The 19126-nt window shown below is 42.5% G+C and overlaps 1 protein-coding gene across 11 annotated transcripts in view; it reads left to right on the top strand.

The window, feature by feature from the left end:
- MTSS1 (MTSS I-BAR domain containing 1) overlaps window positions 1-19126 on the top strand; it is a 169953-nt gene that overhangs the window by 103070 nt on the left and 47757 nt on the right. Inside the window, exon 1 of one of the 11 annotated variants that reach the window (XM_024205470.2) lies at window positions 8836-8840. The exons of the other annotated variants lie outside the window; for them this stretch is intronic. The gene's annotated coding sequence lies outside the window, so the exon portion shown is untranslated. Of the gene's footprint in view, window positions 1-8835; window positions 8841-19126 lie in introns of those variants that run through there. 11 annotated transcript variants of the gene reach the window in all.

The following is a 19126-nucleotide window of genomic DNA, read 5'->3' as shown; positions in this document are numbered from 1 at the left end:
CCCCAGCCCATAACCACTTTAGAGACATTCTTCTGTGGAGGTTTACTTTAAGTCCACATAAAACACAGCTCTCCAATCCTTGGAATACTTTATTCAGGGCTGTAACTAGGGTGGGGCATCTGCTGGAGCCCAGCGTGCTCGGCGCCCCCCTCCCTGCAGGATTACGGGCCCAGTAACCCTGGCTGAAACAGGCTCTCCCTGTGGCGCTAGGACCAGGGCGGCAGGTGGGCATGTCGCTGAGTGAGCTGCTTAGCTCGGGCTAAACATGCTCTCATGGACTGAGCACGCTCAGTAACATCTGCTGAAGCTGCTGCCCTCACTGGGAATTAAAATCTGCTGCTGTTCAGAGCGGTTAAAGGGAGCCAGTCGGTGGGGGGGGGATGGGCTGGGTCTGAGCAGGGGTGCAAACTGACTGTGCGGGGGTGTCAAACAGCTGGAGGCAGGGGCAGGAGAGCGGCTGAGGAGCAAAATCAAGGATGGGAAGAGGGGTAGGAGCCAGGGGTGAGGGGCTGCTGGATGGTGGCAGAGGGGAAAACCCTGGCACAGGAAAGTGCAGAGGGGTACCCGTTATCGTGATGGGTTGAGCCACCTGCAGCATTTACAAAAATGGGGGGAGGGGAGAGCTTTTTTATTTCCCCTCCCTTGGAACAGTACGACTCAGCACCCGCTTTCCAGGCTCTGTTCTTAAAGGCACAGGCATCCCAATGCCTGCACAAGGCAGCTGTTCTCTGTCTCCTATAAAGTACTGAGGTGGTATAGGAGACTTGATTCAGTGACATACATACACCCCCCAAAACTGTGTGTGTCACATTCTGAGTACCTAAAAGAATCCCTTACTAGTTTATATGTCTGCATAAAGTCTCATAGCAGTTCACAGATTTGTCTCATCTGCTGCTGTGATTCCCTGAATTGCTTTCCCTTTCTGGTATTCCATTTTAAATAGAGTTTTGCTCCTTCTAATTGTTTAGTTTTTTAAATGTTTTTATTACTCTTAGCACTTCATCATTTGCCTTTGTCAACACTAAGTAGATGGATGTCATTGTGCTCTTTAATTTATATTTTAATAGCAAATAATCATTGAAAATGTTTATAAGTAAATAGTTGCTAGTAGTTTTAGCAATGACATCTGTGTTTCTAGCATAGCACTTTCTATGTTTTTACTATAGCACAAGTTTATTTTGTTGGATCATGTGACTTCCAGTCTGACTGATTTCCTAGCCTGGTGTCAAAACTTCATTTTCATTTGATCCACCAGTGGGGATTGCCTTTCTCAACTGTTATTTTGCCTCTCAATCCAGCCCTTCGTGCTTTTTTGCATGTCACTGCTTGCGTGCAGAACTTGGTTCCCAAATATTCACTAAGGGCCGTATACTATCTCATATTAAATCCTCTCAAAGGCAAACATCTGTTGTAATTTTTACTGAGCGTAAGAACAGCCAGACTGAGTCAGTAATGGTCCATCAAGCCCAGTATCTTGTCTTCTGACAGTGGACAGTGCCAGGTGCTTCAGAGGAAATGAAGTCGAGTGATCCTGTCATCCACTCCCAGCTTCAGGCAGGCAGAGGCTAGGAATATGGACACCCAGAGCATGGGGTTTCATCTCTGACCTTATCCAATTCTTTTTTTAACCCAGTTATAGTTTTGGCCTTCACAACATAATGAACACACATCTACAACCCCAAGATTGTTTGACAATCACAAGAATTCAAAAACCATGAGTTACATACCCCAAAGTCATGAATAAAACTGTTTTAGTCATGGGTATTTTTAGTAAAAGTCATGGGCAGTAAACAAAAATTCATGGCCCATGACCTGTCCATGACTTGTACTATATACCCCTGACCGGGGGCGCCACAGGTACTTTGAGGGGGGGGGGGCTGGGGGGGGCTGGCAGGCTCCCTGCCCGGCTCCACGCTGCCTCAAAAGCGGCAACATCCCTCAGCTCCTAGGCAGACTTGGAGGTGTGGCCAAGCAGCTGTGTGTGCTGTCTCTGCCCCAAGAGCTGGCTCCGCAGCTCCCATTGGCTGGGAACCGTGGCCAATGGGAACTGCGGGGGTGGTGCCTACAGGCAGTGGCAGCGCAGAGAGCCCCCTGGCCACGTCTCTGCCTAGGAGCCAAGGGATGTCACCATTTCCAGGGAGCTCCCCCGAGGTAAGCGCCGCCCAGAGTCCTCACCCCCTCCCGTGCCACCAGGACTCCTGCTGGTGCTTGGAGAGGGAGGCGCGGTGGCCTGAGACTGCCCCAGCAGCGGCCGGTGCGGCTGGTCCAGGGGCTGCCTGAACTGCTCAGGTGGCCCCTGGACAAGCTGCACCAGCCACTGCAGAAGTCACAGAGGTCCCGGAAAGTCACAGAATCCGTGACTTCTGTGACAAACCCGCAGCCTAAGTCATGAAATTTTTAAAAAGAAATAAATGATACTGGGTTCTTTTTATGTATCTTTTTGTTCCTGAGCCTTTAGGGTGCAGGAGGCTTGGATCCACAAAAGTAGGAGCCTAAACCCTCAGTGTATCCTGGCCTAGCCTCATACTTTTGCTGTTACCTCTCCCAAACAGTTCATATATGTAAGGCCATATCTACACTACAAATTTAGGTTCACTCAAGTTACGTCAGCATAGAGTCGCCGCAGTGAGTACATCACTTATGCATGTGCCTACTTGGCTCCTTGTGTCAGGATGAGTGTACTCACCAGGAGTGCTTGTACTGATTTAGAGCGCGGGTGCACCAGGGGTATGTATCAACCACCATCACAATTTGCTACCGCTCACATTTGTCATTCTCTAATCTAGGGATAGCAAATTGTGATGGATGGTTGACACCCTGTCTCAATTTGCTATTCCTGGACCAGAGGATGGGAAAGGTGAGAGTAGCAAATTGTGACAGGGCAACAAAAGAGAACATCCATAGGTGTCAGTAACTGCTGCTGGTAGAGAAATCTGTCAGTAGCAGTTTTTAACAAGGTACCCTGGCTTCTGGCAGGAGGTGACGGTTTTCAAACTGTGAGGCATGTCTCCCTCAGGTGGCGCACCCCACAGTTTGAAAACCTGTGTGCTAAATGGAAAGCAGAAATCTGGGAAGGAGGACTGTGACCCCTCATGCTCCTCCATGCATCACCTCTAGTGGACACAAATATGCTTGCTCACCCTGGGCGCTAAAATGCTTAGTTACGGCTCTGACTTTATTCCTGTGGATCTCAGTGAAAGCAGAGCCAGATTCCCAGCCCCCGCAGCTGATCTGGTCCAGGCTAATGGATTTAGCAGAGCTTTCTTGCTCATTAGGCTAAAAATATCTTAGGGGACAGGGTTTTCTGTTTCCACCAGGAGCTTCTTGACAGCTTTTTAATTATGTTTTTCATAGAGGTGTGTGTGTGTGTGTGTGTGTGGGAGAGAGCGGGGGGGAGGGAGGGAGATCTGGAATATAACTTGCATTGCTATACTCCTCTAATTGATTGCCTAAAGGATTTGGAGGGGGAAGAACTCAGGGAGTCAAACCTTGTCTTGCATATCTTCTGTAGAGTGGAATTGTGTACTCTCCTCTGTGGATGATCCATCAAGGCTACCCAATATAATTCTGTGTGGTCCTTTACTATCAAGTTGCTGCATTTGTTTATTGCTTCTTTTATTTGGGATAAGTGGTATGATTCATGAGAATTTGCTAATACAGTAACGATCCTGCCATCAAACCTAGTGGAGTCATACTTGACTATTAGTCTGGAGTAGACTTCTCACGGTGGAAAATCCAAAGATAAAAGGACAGAAAATTCACTCCTGTAGCATGTGGCAAAGCATCAAAATCTTCAGCTGAGAAATCCAGTTATTAGGTCATTATTTTTTAATGTTGGTATTGGTTTGTGGCCCCAATTAAAATAAGACTTCTGAGGGAAGTTACTGTGCGTGTTCTATACAGAGGTGTTCTGTGGCAGGAAGTGTTCCCCACGGTACACAAATTAGGCTGTTTTAAAGTCTGGGTCAGTGACTGGGCATGATTTTTCTTTTGAAGTAATCTTGGCTGCCCTGAGCTGGCTAGGAGAGCACTGGGGCATGTTTCAAGCTTGGCGGCTTCCTTAATAATTTTTTCTATGATTTGAAATCAAAGCTTTGGAGACAGTTTGGCACGTAAACGATGGGTTTCTTCCTTTGCTGCTGTGACCTCTGTTATTGGACAATGATCGCATGAAACTAGAACAAAACGTTGTCCGTAGCTTGCAGACAGCTAAGCTGTACACTCTAACACAGGATGCAGGCGGACCAGGGATCAGCTGCATGCGGCTGACTTGGTCGATGATGGCACATTTTGATTTGCCCACTGCTCACACTTCCCCCTCCACCCTCAGAAGGAAACTTTGCCAACTCCCTCTACGTTTTCTCCTATTGTGTTTGTTGGGATTTAGTAGAACAATGATAGTAGCTATGGCTCCAAATATAGAAAAGCCTCTTTGAAGGGTGTAAACACTAAGGAGGGAGAGGAATTACTTAGTAGAACAAGGGGATGACTGCGTGACGTGAAGAGGGGGAAATTTTAGGATGAATATCATGAAAACGTCCTGATGATGAGATGTGTTAGGCTGTAGATTAGTGTGCAACTGGTGCAAAGCACTGCGTTTGGGACACTTAAAACACGTAGTGCAGGGAACAGCCCTGTGTTGTCAGTGAGATGAACTCGATGGCCTGATAGGTCTTATCCCTTTTTGATGTTTTCATCCTACCCCACATCGTTTAAAAAAAATGAGAGCTCTTTGACCTATTTAAACTAAGTCAAATGGAATCTTGTAAAAGGGGGGGCATTTCTCTTAATGGGACCCCTCTGCTGCTTTTGCAAACTGATTTGTTTTGCTCTTCCTTTTGCAAAAGGCAGAGAAACTTCAAAGGAAGCCACATCCTACGGCCTTGTGCATGCGCTTTACATTCAAATCAGATTCTTCTCATTCATTGCTTGTGGTGAACAGAATGTCCTGGAGGGGGCTTCCCAGTGCATTAAATTGCGGTCATTACTATTGTTATAGGTAAGCTTAGAGAGGGGGCATATTGGAAGAGAAGCTTGGGACTGCTGCTTCTTGCTCACTACTTATTTTATGGCTGCAAATCTGGCACCTCTTTAAGCGCTTAATGTGCACCCACCCATCCCAACACTGTAAAAGGGGGAATCTCCTATCTCCCAGCTCCTGTTTGGAACTTGGCACGCTCTTTAATTTCATGTGGTGTCTGTGCCCCTAGTTTGCCTGCTTGAAACAAATCAAGTAGAGCAATACGTAGATCACTGTTCCTTCAGTCTGGTTCTGTTGTTCATTAGCGTGCTGAAATTTATCAGTCTCCTAAGAATTTTCTATGCTTTCATTTCTGTCGGTGTAGGATTCTGCCATAGCTATTGGATAATAAAATAGTGCATTACATGGAATTTATCCCACATGCATCCCTGTTCTCTCTTTGAATTACCAACATTGCTCTCATTTTATTGCAATCTTTCCTGCAAGCAGTTTTTCACAGATTTCTGATCCTTTTGGAAATGGCAGATTAATGAGACTAAAGGAGTGCCTTGGAAAGGTTTTTTGTAACCCATAGAGTGGCTGCTTAGGTCAAGATCTAATTACTCTGTCCTTATTCTTATATCAAGAAGTAGTTCTTTATATAATTTATTTTACCTACTTAAACGTACTGTTATGAAATCTAGGCTAATGCTGTTGCAGGCAGTTGTATCTAGAATGGATTGCAGCTGGACAGATTGACTGCACCAATTATTTTGTTAAGGATTTGCCCTTGAGTTTCTCAGATTGAGTGGCAATGTTGCAGCTTCAGAAGACAAATTCTGAGATAATCAAAGACCACACAAGTGCTGCATTGCAGTTACTGTGAGCCCACATCACAACCAGAAATTTGGGCTGTTGAAGTGTTCATCAGGAGCCTAGGAAGGTGTGGCTTTAGTTCTGTATAGTGGGACGAGATCTTACAATGTATAGGCTTTCTAAGGTTTTTGATGTTTTAAAGGCTTTTTCTGCATGATACTCACTTGATCTCAGCTCCCCTTCTCTCTAATACTATGTACAAAGCTGAAAATGCATATGCAGTGAGAGATTTTGAGCCTCATCTCTCTCTGTATTCGGAAATATACACATATAGTATGTAAGAGAATTAACCAGAAGAACTGGGACCTAGCTACGGTACTTTAATGGAGTAGCTAGTGATCCTTTATTTCAGGGGTCGGCAACTTTTTAGAAGTGGTGTGCCGAGCCTTCATTTATTCACTCTGATTTAAGGTTTCGCGTGCCAGTAATACATTTTAATGTTTTTAGAAAGTCTCTTTCTATAAGTCTATAATATATAACTAAACTATTGTTGTATGTAAAGTAAATAAGGTTTTTAAAATGTTTAAGAGGCTGCATTTAAAATTAAATTAAAATGCAGAGCCCCCCGGACTGGTGGCCAGGACCCGGGCAGTGTGAGTGCCACTGAAAATCATCTCGCGTGCCACCTTCGGCACGCGTGCCACAGGTTGCCTACCCCTGCTTTATTTACAGGAGGGAAGTAGAGATTTGATCACAGTTCTGTTGTCTACTATTTTGCTCTTTTGCAAGTAGTGATCTCTATTTTTCCATAAGTAAATGGCATTGCATGCTGCAGATGGTGAGATTGGCTGTTGGATATTGATGCTTCAAATGGAAACTGATTGTGGTGAACAGGTTTGTGGGGTGCAAGGAAGTAAAGCAGTGAAACTTCTATTCCATTGGATGTCTCTTAAGACTGATAAGATGCAGTACATACCAGAGCATAACCAACTTGAATATTTTGCGTACAGCATACATTTCTAAGGTTCACCACACTTTCTGACCCTCCTATTCCCTCATATAGTGCAATATCTCATTTCCGGTACTAAGTATTACAAACTATTTATACTAGTTCAATAACTGGATGCTACTTAAGTCTCACAAGTATCAAAACTTGATGAAAATCATTGATACAACTCTGCAATTACAGCAGAACAGCCCTGTAGTTAATGGATAACTGATACAAATTTTGCTGAAGCAAGGGAAAGAGCTTTTGAATGTTAAACATGCTGTATTCATTTTAGCACTTGTGGCAATATTCATGCTTAGAAAGCAAAGCATTTCATAAAGATGGTTAAGTTCCATTATTCCCATTTTACAGTTGGAGAAATTGAGGTATAAAGAAGCTAATATTTTGCCATTCATATTCATAATTTCATATTTAAAAAATCAACCAAAACCTAAGATCTAGTAGGAAAACTGTGTGAGACAGACCACACAGAAGGAAACAAAACAAACATGCTCCCTATGGTTGAATTTATGTGATCTAAAATAACTTTGATCACTGATCTTAGTATAGCTTTGATTTTTTTTTGTGAGAAGTTTCATTTGATCTCTTATTGTTGTTCATTGACATTTACTGTCAAGTATAAGACACATTTATTGATGTGTCCATAATGCAGGTATTTTGGGCATAGTGTTAATTGGGACACATGATCCCCTTAAAGAAAGGGTAGTCAATAAGCAGACTGTAGGCCAAATTTGGACCACCAGAAGCAAAATGTTTTTATTTGAACAGACTGCAAAATGAACAGACTGCAAAATGTTTTTATTTACTTCTTATTGTTTTCTCTGAAGTCTGGACCTCGACTATACCTTAACCAAGAAATTTGGTCCTTGACAAAAAATAGATTGCTGATAATGCTTTAAGGCAGGGATAATCGTACAGTGTAGAGAGACAGTAGCTATGGTTGATCTCCCTCCGTCTCGCACCCTTTCAGAGATGCTGCATTCTTGTCCTATGGACTGTTTTTCCTGATCTTCAAGACCGCACCTTCCATCTTGGGCTCCTCTGTCCCACCCGTGGCCATAATTTGTAACTCATTCATGTGCTGCATACAAACACAGTTTTAAATGAATCATACTTTGATCTGGGGATCTGAGACTAGAACCCAGGTCCTTCAGCTTCCAAAACACAGGTCTTCACCACTTGAGATCACAGTAGTAGTAGATCTCTTAACCTCTCTGTGGTCCATCCATAAGAGGGCATGTCTCCCACAAAGTCAGGAAATTACAAATGCACTCTAAAAGACATTGCAGGGGGAGTTACTGTTCCCTACTATCCCATTAGAGCATTACAAATGTCAGACTTACAAAATGTCTGTAATTGGGTCATGCTCTTTGTCTGAGAGTAGCCTGCTTCTCATGTTGACCGTCTTCAGAGGAACAGCTGAATGAAATGAACTGAATCCTGCTTCATGGTTGAGAGAGAGAGAGAGAGAGAGAGAATGGGGGGGGGGGAAGGGAAGTTTATAATACAAGAGCATCACTACTAATGTGGGAACATGGCGCTAAATCAAAGTGCTTCCTCTGGGAATAGTTAATAAATTCTAAATAGCAGGCGAATCTTTCCAAGTAGTTTCCTGGAAACCTGCAATTTAGATGCTGACATTATGTGCACCAGAGCACTTAGAGCCTAGGTCAAAAGCCCCTTTGCCTGCTCTGACATTTCCTGTCATCTTTAACTGACAATTTTATAAACCAGCCATGCCTTCCTAAGCAAAGGCTGATGAGCAAAGTTGAACAAAGGCGTGGCAATGAGGGTTGAGAAGATGTGAGGTTTGCATGAACTTACCTCAGTACCAAAAAGTCAGATGACCAGATGCCGATCTCAATATCATTAGGCATATGTCAACTTAACCTTGAAAAGCAGGGCAAAATGCATTTTGATGTGCTTTAGGGAGTACGGAGAAAATATCTGTGTCCAGATATGTTGGTGTTATCCAAGAGCTTAGCCTCTCAAGTACACCAGAGAATCTCTGTAACTAGGTTGTGACACTGGTATTTGACCCGTTTAACACACGTGGTTCAGTTGTGTTGACATAAAAACATTTTTCTCAATACAAACAAGCATCCACTGTGTTTCTGTCCACACCTACCATGCTGCTTTACCACCACGTCTTTCAGGTCATTCTCGATAAATTTGGGCAGCTAATGCCTGAGGTGGGAACCGAGCACCTAGGAGTCATGCACACAGCAGCAGTGGGCAATGCACTCTGAGATGTTCCACTGCACAAAATGCGGGGAGTAAGGACAACCAGCCAAACCGGTTACACAAGTGCTCTTTGTGAAGGGAGCGGGGAGATAGTTCCATCTGCACAGCAGAAGAAATGGGCCAAATGAGTTACAAGAAGACAGCCATGTACCAGCCGCGCATGCTGGCAGGGAAGGGAATGTTGCTAGCTGCCATACTTACTAAGAGAGCAGCAGCAGCAGCAGCATTGTGTGTGGACAGAACTCTTGTGTAGAGCCAGAGAAGCTTGATTGATTACAAACTGTTAAAAGTTGTAGAGTAGACGGGGTGATGGCACTGTCCTTTATAGGGTGCAGAGGAACTTGTCTTCCTTTTCAAGTCTTGAATCGCAGGGCATGCTAAGTCTCCATTAATCTTTTTTTCCCCCCCATCATGTGCGCTTTCCTTCCTTCTTTTAGCTTCTTGTCTTGGTGTCCGTGGGTAGGGAAAAAACTGTCACCTCTAAGGGTGGGGTTCTTGGAGCTTTTTACAATTAGTTTCAGTGAGGGAATGCACAAAGTGTCTTTAAGCTTTCTTGTCCAAAATTTAAACTTGTTTGTGCTTAATTTGTGTATATCATAGTAGCAACTGTACAGCAAAGTTATTTGTGTGCAGTCTAACAATCTGAGCTCTTAAGTTTCCATCATAGTTGTGGGGATCTTCTGAAAGAAGGAATCAAAAAGACATTTTGCTGTATTTTGTGAGATGGTGCTAAATCCTGCATTGGTATTTCCCGCCTTGTCCATGCATTTTACTTCCCTTTTGCCTGCCTTCACTGATGGCTCTGCAGCAGTGAGACATGAGCATATGCTATGCTTGGTATTTGCATGTAAATGAACACCCTAAACATCTTGTTTTGCTCCAGAATTGCCATGTAGTACAACAACGCACAGCTTTTTTAAATGAAGGATATTTTTTGTAAGACTTGCAGGTTTTACTTGCAAAGTAAGAAAATCTCAGGAAGCTATTCCCACTTTTATGCTCCATGCTTTGAACAGAGGTGCTTTAAATTCAGCATGCCAATCTAGATTGTGGTAAAGAATTTTGGGGTAAACAGTACATTTGCCAGCTGAGCTGTTAACTCAAGCCTGCAAAAAATTTATTTGGAGAACGAGGGCTGGCCTCATCAGATTTCCCACCTCTAAATTAATCTGTTAATGGGTATGCAAGCTTATTAATGTAAAAAGCATAGTCCTCTACTGGTGCGTATAGGCAGAGGGGGAAAAGATGCTACAGTACCATTTTTAAATTCAAAATTGACAAATTTTTTAATTAGATTTAGTTTATTTCAGAGTTTGTAGCATTTAGTGCAGTTATGTGGCCAGAAGAGCAAAGACACTTGGCTTTTGTGTGTTCAGACTATTGTCCTCATTATGTTTTTCATAACAGGTGGAGTATTGCTTTTTTCCATTGATGTCAGTGTTGTGTACTAAATTCCTGTGCCTACTGGATTTAAACAGCCAGCTGATGTTAGGCTGTGTGGTGCTGGTCTCCCTCCATTTGTGGAAAAGCATAACTACCATATGTAACAAATGTGGGAAAGCTAGAGATGAAAGTAGTTGCAGTAATGCAAAATATTAGTGCCAGACCAAATGTTTGGATACTGTGCTGCTGTACAGCACAGCATGGGTCTTTGAACATAGCACTGGATAAAATAGCTTAGCAGGTTTCATGGACTCTAGGTAACCATTTTAGTAGTACAGTTATCCAACTTAAACTTAATACTCGTGTTAGTTGTCTTTTGGTTAAAGGAGTTCATAAATTCTCCAAATTTTGCCTAAGAAATTGCTGTCTAGAGAAGTGGTGGAAAAAGACAGTTAATTTTAAAGCTCAATTCTTTGTACCAATCCATGTTCAAACTAATTTCAACAATGAATTATTCCTGGGAGATAGAGTTCACAGGTATTCAAAGTACAGTTGAGATCAGATTTTTAAAATTGGCTTCACAGAATGCACAGCAGCTGCCTTTGGAGTGTGTGCATTTAGGAATGCAATGAAAACTTGTTCTGACAGTCATACCACACTAAACACAGTGAAAGAATGTTAACGCTAATGCAAAATGAAAGGCATTCACAAGTGGGAAATGAAGCACATCATGGAATACCTGGAAATGGAGCATAGCATTCCTCTACATGCTTTATTGGGCCCTGTTGGGCTGTTCTGCTTAATTGTGCATTTAATTGTTGTTATTGGTTGGTGTTTGCCATTTTAATTTAAACATTTGTACTGTATTCCTGTATGTTGAATGAAGACCTATGAAATTTCATGGAAAGTATGTTATGTTAACTTTAATATAGCATTTAGTGAATTTCCTCCTTTTGTTACCCCACCATCCTCCCTTGTACCCCGCCAAGGAAAATGCTCTAGAGTTGTTCTGCTCAGAAAAGTGACCGTATAAAAATAGCACTGTCATACTCTGCAGAACTGCTCACTGTGTGTTCTCTCAGTTGTATCTGTTGCCTTTAGTGACAAATTCTTTGTTCTGCCTTTTGCACCTGTTAGATTTAGCTGTGTTTGGTTCCAACTCACCCTTCCATATGAATATCAAACAGAATTCCAGTAGCAGTGATGTCCTGTATATGCCATCAGTTTCATCTAACCCTTAATATATATAGGGTGTCACAGAGCGTTCTGGTGCCCAGTTATCTGGCATAGCCCAGTGAACACTTGTGTATTTGCATGCTCTTCCCATTTCCTAAACTCAATCAAGTATTGCACTAAGTGCACCCACTGTATATGGACGTAAAAGACCTAACCAAACATTATATTCCAAATGGAACATTTTGAATACAGATATTAACTAATGGATTTGGACTGAAACCATTTACGTGTTTTCTCAGATTGAGGGGTTTTATTTTGTTTTTGTGGGTTTTGTTTTTAAATTCCCAAACCTTGTTTGGAGATCCTCAGAGGGCAGAGTTTTGTTGCTCTTCAGGAATAGTCTGCGCCTCTGTATCTTACTGAGCTCCATCATTTACATTCATTAATTATCAGGTCTGGTCCACATCTTAAAAGTTTTGCCAGCACAGATACGTTGGTAAGGAGTATGAAATATCTCACCCCTGACTGACATAACTATATTGGCAAAAGCCATATGGTTCAAGCACTTATGTCAGTATAGTTTATTTTATTCAGGGGAACTGATATAAGCTATACTGTCAAAAAGAAGCCCTTTTGCTAGTATAAGCTGCATCGCCACTAGAGGGTTTGCTGGTATAACTATACATGTATAGCTAGACCCTTTCCATTTTAAACAAAGCCTTAGAACCATTGACACAAATAGCACAGATGCAGCTTTTCCTTCAACGAGAATCTGCATCTCTGAGGCAGTTTTCCTCTGATTTGTATCTGCAAAGACTTTGGCATCCTTAGTTACAGAGAAAATAGTTATTTAGCATACTTCTTTCTCAGCCAAGCTGGGAACAGAATCCCATAGCCTGGGCAAATTTTCAGTCATGTTCATATCCAAGCCTATTTAAATACATTATCCAGTACTTTTTCAAATAGGCTGTAGTACTGAATATTACACTTCATCTATTCTGTGTTGCCAATTGCATGGCTTTGTAGTGCATGACTTTGGCTTGTCACAATTGTGGGGTTTTTTTTTTTTTTATTTAAATGAAAATAGTTAAGAGGGAGTTTAGACCGTATAACAATTGCAAAATCACACTTGTTTCAAAGAGGTCTAATTTTTAAAAAAGTTAATGAAAACTTTAAAAATTAAGTACCTCAGAAAATTGCTTAGTTTTTTATCACCTTGCGCAAACAATGTTTAGAAATGTTTGCCAAGTGCAGTTCAGCTAGGAGTTGCCCAACACTCAATTGTTTTGCCAACAATTCTTTTCGGGGGGGGGAAGACCTGTGCTAACCTAAATAATGCAATAAATAAAAGCTCCTTCCTCCCCCAAAAGGTAGTTTATAGCATGGTTTTAAACAAGTTTGTAATAGTGTAACAGTGTTTGGTTTTCATGAAAACAGGGTTGCAGCCATGCTAGGCTCCACATAGCCCAAGAAATCCCAATGGGCAAGTCTCTGAGGCACTGATCCATCAATCCATCCTTTACTTTCCTGGGCCTGCATGTGGGCACAAGTGTCCCCCCACATGAACAGCTTGCGGGATCAGGGCCTGTGGCTTGTAACCCATAAAGGAAACTTGCTACTGTTTTAACAGCTTGAGTTTAAATAAGGGTTGAGTGATAAACTGAGAATGTCCTGCTGCTCGTCAGCTTGTCACAGCCTTGGTATTTAATGTATTTAATAATCGAGCCTATAGTCAGCTGCTTCTTTAATCTATGCTCTGAGATGGAAGCATCTTGATAACTTTGAAATTGCAAAATATTATGTCCTCTTTTCATGGTCTCCCTTCCCTTTTGGAAGGAAAAGGGTGTCTGACATAATTGGACTTCGCCCTTGAAGATAAAAAGGAATCACTTAAGTGGAGTCTTAAAGTCACTTCCTGAAAGACAGTTGTCATGCTAACCTTCTGTACCCTGCTCAACAATGAAGTTAAAGGCTAGAAGAGATAAGAGGCTGATTGTAGCCAACTGCTTTGAGTATACAGAAGGCCTTGTAGTTATACAGCTGCACGTTTCATCAAATAATCATTTCATTGATGTATGATCATTAAGTAGAACAGAATGATTCTAATCAAGCAATTTAGTCTGTCTCTCCCCCTGCCCCCATCCCCTACTCCTTTTTATTCCTCTGTGGTGTTGAATAACAAATGGGCACGGAAATAGAACCATTTAAGCTTTTACAGTGGCCTCCTTGTAGCAGTATTACACAGCATTTCATTTAATTAGTTTATAATGAAGAGGTTTTTGGTCGTCTTAGGCTTGGTTTTGGGACGCATGTGTGTGTTGTGAATCATGCATTTTATTTCTGAGAACACAGAATCTTTGATTTATTTCTTTTACCCTTTTTTTTAATTTGATAAAATTTGACAGTTTTTAAAAAAAAACACTGATGAAAGGTTCCATTGCATAGCAGTAATGCCATTCTCCACGTGTAGAATATTGCTTTAGACAGGGTCAGAGAATTTTAGGGATGTTAATGAATCATTATAATGCGCCCTGTACGGTACATAAATTTTATCCACATTTTATAGGCGGAGAAACTGAGACATGGTAGTTAGGTAACTTGCCCAAGGAGTCATAGAGCAGGGAGTGGAACTCAGGTCTTCTAACACTTTATCATCTCTTTTACTAGGAAACTGCCAAATATGCCATTATAATCTCTTCTCTTCAGGGGACTGTAAGTGTCATAGAAGAGTGCTGGGACTTGAGACAAAGTGTCAGCTTTTAAACAAAATGGAGTTTAAATTGGTTCAATTTCTAAGCTACAGGAATGCATGGGAGTGGATGGTACTGCAGTGCAAAGCCTTTTGTCTGGCTCTATCCAGTTGGGTTTGGTAGCAGCTGAACGCTGGTGCTCCGTTTGCTTCTGGGAAACAAACTGACATTCTTCAGTAAATAGGTTTTCCCTTTGCAATTGGCCACTCATAGAGAGTCTTGGTGGGTAAGAAGTGAACAGGCACAGAGATTAGACTATCATCTCACTTTTTAGAGGTGGGTCCCTCTGGGTCATGGTTGGGGAAGGTGGATGAGTTAGTGCTGGAAAGCTTTTTCACTGCAGCTGCCTGTGCTTGACTGTAGGTAGACTTCACTTTTCAGGGTCCATGCATACTTGCATTAAAACTTTTATTTTGAATATGAAACTACTTTCCCATATGGATTTTAAAATCCTGCTTTGTGCTCTTAAGCACTAGACTCCACCACTTGTACTGTATATTTAATACACAAACTTTCTCCCACATTCCATTCATGTTATTGTGAGGCTAAACTCCCATGTATAATGCTGAGGGTTTCCCTAGTGGATTAGTTAGTGGCTGAAGTACTTATTGCCATGTGAACTTTCATAATTCTGTAACAAACCAAATGGTTCGTTAACATCTCATTCTATGGGCAAGACACTAAGTTACTGTAACGCTGAACCAAAGTATGGGACTGCCTTCCCATCTGTGATGACCCTCTGGGGGAAGCTAAAAATTAACGCTAGTTTAAAAACAAAAACAAAACCAACAGCAAGCTTCAGCAATTCTGAAGATTCAAAAATTTTGGATCAGCTCTACTAAGATCCTATGACTTGAAGAGACCTTCTTCTGCCTGGTGCTAGTCTATGTGGGCAGTGTCCCACCAGCCGATCCCAGTATCTTTAAGCATCTTGAGCAGATGGTGTAGTTTCTTTTGGTAACCCTCAGTGGGATCAGAGGGTAATGCCCTGTAGAATGCAGTGTTAGAGAGCTGCCTAGCAGACTCTTGTTCATATTCCGACCTATTCATGATGACGACAGCACCTCCTTTGTCAGCCATTTTGATTATGATGTCAGAGTTCCTGAGGCTGTGGATCGCGTTGTGTTCTGCATGGCTGAGGTTCTTAAAACTACAGTATCCACCTGGTGAAGTGAAGAAACAGATTGACAGAGCCGAAGAGTACCCAGAAGTCACCTACTACAGGACAGGCCCAACAAAGAAAGTAACAGAACGCCACTAGCTGTCACCTTCAGCCCCCAACTAAAACCTCTCCAGCGCATCATCAAGGATCTACAACCTATCCTGAAGGACGATCCCTCACTCTCACAGATCTCGGGAGATAGGCCAGTCCTCGCTTACAGACAGCCCCCCAGCCTGAAGCAAATACCAGCAACCACACAACAAAAACACTAACCCAGGAACCTATCCTTGCAACAAAGCCCGTTGCCAACTCTGTCCACATATCTATTCAAGGGACACCATCATAGGACCTAATAACATCAGCCACACCATCAGGGGCTCGTTCACCTGCACATCTACCAATGTGATATATGCCATCATGTGCCAGCAATGCCCCTCTGCCATGTACATTGGCCAAACTGGACAGTCTCTATACAAAAGAATAAATGGATATAAATCAGATGTCAAGAATTGTAACATTCAAAAACCAGTCGGAGAACACTTCAACCTCCCTGGACACTCAATTACAGACCTAAAAGTCGCAATTCTTCAACAAAAAATGTCAAAAACAGACTCCAACAAGAAACTGCAGAATTGGAATTAATTTGCAAACTGGACACCATTAAATTAGGCTTGAATAAGGACTGGAAGTGGATGGGTCATTACACAAACTAAAAACTATTTCCCCATGCTAATTTCCCCCCTACTGTTACTCACACCTTCTTGAAAACTGTTTGAAATGGGCCATCCTGATTACCACTACGAAATTTTTTTTTCTCCTGCTGTTAATAGCCCACCTTAATTGATTAGTCTCGTTAGATTTGGTATGGCAACCCCCCATCTTTTCATGTTGTGTGTGTGTGTGTGTATGTATGTATGTATGTATGTATGTATGTATTTTCTACTCCATGCATCTGATGACGTGGGTTTTAGCCCACGAAAGCTTATGTCCAAATAAATGTTAGTTTCTAAGGTGCTAAGTACTCCTCGTTCTTTTTGCTGATACAGACTAACACGGCTATCACTCTGAAACCTATAAACGCAGCGTGCCTTCTCACTTGGATAGGTATTTACAGACATTTACGTGGTTTTCTGGCTTTTCTGATCAAAAGCGTGTCAAGATTAAAAATCCAATTGTCTCTTCCAGCAATTCAGTCTTCTACACTTAATTATACTTCAACAACATTAGCTTTTAAATGGGAATTTGAAATGCAGAGTGACTTTGTTGTCGCAGTATGCTTTGAATGAACCCCAGGTTTGTTTTTGTTTTTTTGCTGCAGCAGAAGCCTGCTCATACAGAACAGCTTTTTCAGTGCATGCTTGCCACCTGCACCCCTCTATGGACTGATTGACTGTGTATCCATTAGCTGCCTGCTGTGTTGAGATGGCAGCAGCCTGCAAATGAGAAGGCTTTGAGGAATACAACAAAGATCACCACGGTCTGCATCAAACAGCACTGTAATTGTTTATGGCAAGTTGCTATATGCAACTGTTTTTTGTTTTTTTTTAATGGTTCCATAGCATTGTTACCCTGGAATGAAGATGATGATGAGCTACTGAAAGGTCTGGATCTGGGACTTAAATAATCTTTGCAGCTATATTTTGATACTGACTGTGGCACTGCAAATGTCTTGTTTCTGGGATCATCAGACTCAGTGTCCCTCTGCTCTTCCATTTAGGCATACATTTACATTCAGTAGCACATTTGATCTTGAAGGTTCTGAAGAAACCAATTCTTTGTGCTTTAGAACATGAGCATGAATCCTCTTTTGTTACTTAGCAACTTTTGACAGTCACTTGTTTCCTAACACTTCCTTTGGTTTTAAACGAGCTGAGTCAGATACATTCGTGTGCTGGTTGGAAATGACTTAAACATTAACCACTCATTTTGCGGTACTGATCATCAAGTTTCACATTTACCATTTAGAATGAGAAATTGCTTGGTGAATTCAACACTGTGAACAGAGAAAAATAAGATTAAGCTAACTGACATTATACAGCATCATTGTAACGGGGTGCACTCACCTTTCGCGAGCGCCCCCCTGGCAGAGTGTGTGCGTCTGCACTTTCTCTCTGCTCTGTGGTGAGTTTTCAGCGATCCAGCCCTCTGGCCAAGTCACACTCAATCTGTATGTGAGATAAATCAAACCCCATTCGGGATATAAATCCAACAGGGGGCCCATCCCAGGTCCCTTTATCTGCAGCCCTATCTCTGGGCTCACTCCTCAATCAGTCCAGCAGGGTCTATTGTAGTACCCTGGTTCAAACTGCCTTTCAGCCCCTTCTGGCCTCTCTCAAATTGTCCCTCCTCTGGTATGGAGCAGTGCCCCAGAGCTCCCTCCCTGGAGGCAATGTCTTTGCTCCCTCTGGGCCTTTCTGGCCTCAGCTCTTCATCTGGGCCACTAAAAGAGTTCAGTTCCTCTTCTGGGGTGCATTAAAGTCCAGGCCACTTTCCCAGTGGCTGGTGGGGCTGACTCGGCCCCGCCCTCTACTCTGGGTCCCAGTCCAGGGACCCTATAGATAGCAGCCATCCGCCACATCCTTTTAAATAAACTGTGTCAGTGCTACAGTTCCCTGGGCCACTTGCCCATGGCCCGAGAACATTCTTCACCCTGACCTCAGGGCCTTGTCCTGGTTGAGTCCCACCAGCCAGCCCGGCTCCTTCATGTCCCCCCCCAGCCTCTGCCAGCACTGCTCTGTCCTAGGTCCTGTAGCTCCCTCAGCTAGCCAAGCACATGGTCCACTCTCCTCCAGCTCTAGCAAGGAACTGATCTCACTCTGGCCCTGCAACATTTCTTATACTACCCTGCTGGGTCCTGATTGGCTGCTCCCTGCAGCCCCTTTCTGATTGACTGTGTCCCATACAGCCACTCTAGGCAGCTTGGACGACCCTCTCCACTGCCCTTTTCTGGGGCGGGGTGTGGCAGGGCTGCGAGGCCTCCAGCAGGGACCCTCAGAGCCAGGTCCGCCCCGTCACAATCATATTATCAGATGCCCTACCCACTCCCAGCAAGATTTTAACAAACTAAGCCTCGCGCTAACCATTGACAACTTCTCCCAGTCTCTTCTCTTTAATATTCACTGACATTTAATTTCATGTGCTGGTCCGGCTTCTCCTTGTCACCATTGCCTCTACCCATTCTTCTTCCCTTCTAGGCTTCTATAACAGTTCTAGACTTTGTTTCCTAACAGGCATACAAAAACTTAGATGTGCTCATCACTTCCCTTTTTTTAACTTTTTAGGATAATTTTCATTCATAGATTGAAATTTAGACCTAATGTTTATGGTATTAAAAAAAAACCCTTTTAAATATATACTGTGATTCTAGAAATACTTCCAAAGAACATGGAAATTCAAAAGATTGGGGGGGGGGGGCTTTTTTTTTTAACAAACACTCCCTCCATCCCAAAACTAGTGTTGTTTTCTGGAAAAACCCAGTTTTTTCACACCTCTGAAAGAGCTTGTTGCAATTAATAGTAAATACTTTGAAAATCTGCAAATGTGCTTTATTATTATTAATAAACAGAAATAATATGTAGACCTTGTTTCATACAATTTTGTTGTGGGTATATCCTTGTGTGTTGAAT

The sequence above is a fragment of the Terrapene carolina genome, unplaced genomic scaffold, assembly GCF_002925995.2.
Source record: "Terrapene carolina triunguis isolate 2854851 unplaced genomic scaffold, T_m_triunguis-2.0 Scaffold58, whole genome shotgun sequence".
Lineage (NCBI taxonomy): Eukaryota > Metazoa > Chordata > Testudines > Emydidae > Terrapene > Terrapene triunguis.
The sequence above is the reverse complement of the archived record's forward strand: the minus strand, read 5'-3'. Positions and strand labels throughout refer to the sequence as shown.